The sequence below is a fragment of the Salvelinus alpinus genome, chromosome 11 (genome assembly GCF_045679555.1).
Source record: "Salvelinus alpinus chromosome 11, SLU_Salpinus.1, whole genome shotgun sequence".
In the NCBI taxonomy this organism is placed as follows: domain Eukaryota; kingdom Metazoa; phylum Chordata; class Actinopteri; order Salmoniformes; family Salmonidae; genus Salvelinus; species Salvelinus alpinus.
Genome location: NC_092096.1, coordinates 15,531,850 through 15,536,849, shown reverse-complemented (window position 1 = coordinate 15,536,849; position 5,000 = coordinate 15,531,850). Strand labels below are relative to the sequence as shown.

Genomic DNA, 5,000 nt, shown 5'->3' with positions numbered 1-5,000 from the left:
AGTTTTATTACTGTCCTGTAACTAACCATTAATGAACGTTTTATTACTGTGCTGTAACTAACCATTAATAAACATTTTATTACTGTCCTGTAACTAACCCCCCCACCTCCCCCCACACATGAAGGGCAGCCGATGGGGTAAGATGAATGGTGGGAGCTATTCACCTTCTAACTTAAAAGGTGGCCTAGATTTAGCTTGAGTGTTGCTGCCGTTATTAGGAAAGGTAGCAGAGCTTCCTCTCTACTGTCTCTGGGTGGAGCTTCATCTCTGGGTGGAGCTTCATCTCTACTGTCTCTGAGCGGAGATTCATCTCTGCTGTCACTGGCTGGAGCTGCATCTCTTCTGTCACTGGGCGGAGCTCTCCTCTCCTCTCCTCTCCTCTCCTCTCCTCTCCTCTCCTCTCCTCTCCTCTCCTCTCCTCTCCTCTCCTCTCCTCTCCTCTCCTCTCCTCTCCTCTCCTCTCCTCTCCTCTTCTCTAACACATATTAGTCTGTTATTAAAGAGATAGCAGGACACGGTATAATCTGCTCCTCAGGATGAATGCAGCCAAACAGCAGCATGAGGTCAGGCAGAACAACACTTCTTCTGTAACCCCACGCCTGTCTGGAAAGGATTACAGAAGATCACCAACTACAAACCCAACGCCCCCCCCTCCCCCCACTGCCCAATCAACTAGACCAGTTCTACAGCAGATTTGACTCACAAAGGCCCCTCCACCATCAGGACTCTACTAAAACTCTCCTCTGGCAGGCGGTTCATGTCAATCACGACCAAAACCACCTGCCAGATAAACACTTTCATTTCCCCGTGGCGTGACCCCCCCAACCGGCCATCTGCGCCATAAAGACTAGAGGACTACACACTCTAAGTGACACACTGCATCAGGACATCTCTGAGCTGTACACTAAATAACTGCACTATACTGCATCAGGACATCTCTGAGCTGTACACTAAATAACTGCACTATACTGCATCAGGACATCTCTGAACTGTACACTAAATAACTGCACTATACTGCATCAGGACATCTCTAAACTGTACAGAACTCATGTACAGAAATATCATTCTCTCTATCAATCTATATCATTCTCTATATCATTCTATATCATTCTCTATATCATTCTATATCATTCTCTGTAACATTCTCTGTATCATTCTCTCTATCATTCTCTCTATCATTCTCTCTATCGTTCTCTCTATCATTCTATCATGCTATATCATTCTCTCTATCATTCTCTCTATCATTCTCTATATCATTCTCTCTATATCATTCTCTATATCATACTATATCATTCTCTCTCTATCATACTATATCATTCTCTCTATCATTCTATATCATTCTCTCTATCATACTATATCATTCTGTATCATTCTCTCTATCATTCTATATCATTCTATATCAGTCTCTATATCATTCTATATCATTCTCTCTATCATTCTCTCTATCATTCTATATCATTCTCTCTGTATCATTCTATATCATTCTCTGTATCATTCTCTGTATCATTCTATATCATTCCATATCATCTTATATAATTCTATATCATTCTATCTATCATTCTCTATATCATTCTATATCATTCTCTATATCATTCTATATCATTCTCTATCAAGCTATATCATCCTCTATCATTCTCTATATCATTCTATATCATTCTCTTTATCATTCTATATCATTCTCTGTATCATTCGCTCTATCATCTATATCAATCTATATCATTCTCTCTATCATTCTCTCTATCAATCTATATCATTCTCTGTATCATTCTATATCATTCTATATCATTCTCTATATCATTCTATAGCATTCTCTATCATTCTCTATATCATTCTATATCATTCTCTCTCTCTACCACATATAAATAAACAACAGAGGTTTCCCTGTGTGTCCAGCCTGTCAGTAGCAGCCATGTTCAGCTGGTGATGAGAAGCACACAGTCCTGTTCTCTGTCTCACAGGAACACACATTACCCATCTCACAACACACACACACACACACACACACTCACGCACGCACATGCCAGTTCCTTTACCCTAAATGCCACCTGCTCTCACTCTTCTTCCACCTCTCCGCACCTTCCTCTCTCTCTCTTCCTCTCTCCTATGGCGCTCTCATCCATCTCTCTCTGTTTGTCCTCCATTTAAAAAACCCATCCCTCTCTTTCTCAATGACTCTAGCAAACAGCTCGTCTTTCCCTGTCTACCCGTTGCCAAACACACACACACACACACACGCAAACACTTGCACAGGCAAACGCGAACACTCACACAGGCGGACACTCACACAAACCGATACATGCAGAGCCAGCCTACCACCTAACATGAGGGACTGAGAAAATGAAATGAATCAAAAGAGCGAATGGAACAAAACGATAGAATACTACAAAGAGGGGAAAAGGAGGAGAGAACAGCCTGGAGGAAGATGCATATCTGCTGTGAGATCAGCTGACTCTCCCTCCCTCCCTCCCTCCCTCCCTCCCTCCCTCCCTCCCTCCCTCCCTCCCTCCCTCGGCAGCTCAGACAGAAGCAACACTCTAATGTTACTATTTTTGACAAGCTGCGCCTCACACACACACACACTCCTGCCGCATGCACGACTGCACACAAATACACAACCCCCCCCCCCTCTCTCTCTCTCTCGCTCTCACACACACGCAAAAAGACAGCCTCTGGATACTGGCGCACGCTGGAGCAGAGGAATCAGAAACATAGCGACACAGAAGGGCTAGCAGGCAGACGGGCAGGCGGAAACACTATCCCTGTACTGGACTGGACTGGGAGAGACTATACTGGGAGAGACTATACTGGGAGGCAGATGTACTGTACTGGATATATTCATACTGGGGGAGGCTAACCTCGTCATGGCAACAAACCGACCTCTCTAAGGATTAAACTTATCTTCCTCCAAAGGACTTCCTCATCCTCTCTCCTCATTCATTTTTCACCTTCCTTTTTTTCTACAATCGTTCCTTTTTAAATGTGATTGGTTGTTGCTGCCGGCCGGAGATCGATGTGAGGATTACACCAACAGTTCTTCCTCTCCGTTTCTTTATGTTAGGATAGATTATTTTTGTCCGTTTTGGTTTGGGCGTTGGGGTTGGTGGCTGGTATTTTGGAAGGTGAGTGTTTTGGTTCTCTTTCGCCACCCTCTGTGTTCTTTCACAAATAAACACACACACGCACGCACGCACGCACGCACGCGCGCGCACACACACACACACACACACACACACACACACACACACACACACACACACACACACACACACACACACACACACACACACACACACACACACACACACACACACACACACACACACACACACACACACACACACACACACACACACACACACACACACTAAAACAACCACACACAAATAATGCACAAATTGTCAAGATGATGAAATAGAATGATTTTCCTTATAGACAATAAGTGTTTTATCATGACTTGTGAAGGACAGCTGTTGATTCTTTCCAGATGTATATTAAACACAATGTTACATGTATTCCCTTTGACTGTGTGGTTACATTGTTTCCTCCAACTCAATACTCCACAGGTCTTAATGATCGGTGTGTGTGTGTGTGTGTGTGTGTGTGTGTGTGTGTGTGTGTGTGTGTGTGTGTGTGTGTGTGTGTGTGTGTGTGTGTGTGTGTGTGTGTGTGTGTGTGTGTGTGTGTGTGTGTGTGTGTGTGTGTGTGTGTGTGTGTGTGATAATCTAAAGCATGTACTGTATGTTCAGGTAACTGCCAAAATAGAGGAACTATGAAGTGTCTTACTAGGGCGTTGGGTCAGCACCAGCCAGAACAGCATCGATGCACCTTGACATAGATTCTACAAGTGTCTGGAACTCTATTGGAGGGATGTGACACCATTCTTCCACCAGACATTTCATCATTTGGTGTTTTGTTGACGGTGGTCTCAGGCGCCGCTCCAGAATCTACCAGAAATGTTCAATTGGGTTGAGATCTGGTGACTGACACACACACACACACAGACACACACACACACACACACACACACACCACACACACACACACACACACACACACACACACACACACACACACACACACACACACACACACACACACACACACACACACACACACACACACACACACACACACACACACACACCACACACACACACACACACACACACACACACACACACACACACACACACACACACACACACACCACACACACACACACACACACACACACACACACACACACACACACACACACACACACACACACACACACCCTTTAACCCCCCTATGTTCCTTTGAGACTCCTCTTTCAAAGTCACTGAGATCTCTTCTTCTATCCATGGAAGACAAAACAATGGGGACCTGGGCATTTTTATACATGACTCTAAGCATGATGGGATATGAATTGCTTAATTAACTCAGGAACCACACCTGTGTGGAAGCACCAGCATCCCAGAGTCACCTCTTCACTGTTGACGTTGAGACGGGTGTTTTGCCGGTGCTATTTAATGAAGCTGCACTGTATTTCTGATCAATTTGATACAGAAAATTAGCTTTTCTTTCAAAAGCAAGGAAATGTGTAAGTTACCACAAACCTTTGAACGGTAGTGTACATGCTATCTGTCATTTACCCAAGAGTTTCCTTTATTTTGGCATTTACCAGTATGTGAGTTTATGTTTTGTTTACTGAGTGTATTGGCAGCTAGCTAGCTAGTCTCCACACACAGCACATACTCATACTATAGCTCCTAGCTCCTACTATAGCTCCTAGTTCCTACTATAGCTCCTAGTTCCTACTATAGCTCCTAGTTCCTACTATAGCTCCTAGATCCTAACATAGCTCCTAGATCCTAACATAGCTCCTAGTTCCTACTATAGCTCCTAGATCCTAACATAGCTCCTAGTTCCTACTATAGCTCCTAGTTCCTACTATAGCTCCTAGTTGCTAACATAGCTCCTAGTTCCTAACATAACCCCTAGTTCCTAACATAGCTCCT

General features: G+C 43.9%; 2 protein-coding genes across 2 annotated transcripts in view; one reads left to right on the top strand and one right to left on the bottom strand.

The window, feature by feature from the left end:
• cacna2d4a (calcium channel, voltage-dependent, alpha 2/delta subunit 4a) overlaps window positions 1–5,000 on the bottom strand; it is a 320,994-nt gene that overhangs the window by 167,423 nt on the left and 148,571 nt on the right. The gene's annotated exons all lie outside the window — the stretch shown is intronic.
• The window catches only part of lrtm2a (leucine-rich repeats and transmembrane domains 2a), a 67,696-nt gene continuing 65,333 nt past the window's right edge, over window positions 2,638–5,000 (top strand). The window contains exon 1 of the mRNA XM_071331828.1: window positions 2,638–3,119. The gene's annotated coding sequence lies outside the window, so the exon portion shown is untranslated. The remainder of the gene's footprint in view (window positions 3,120–5,000) is intronic.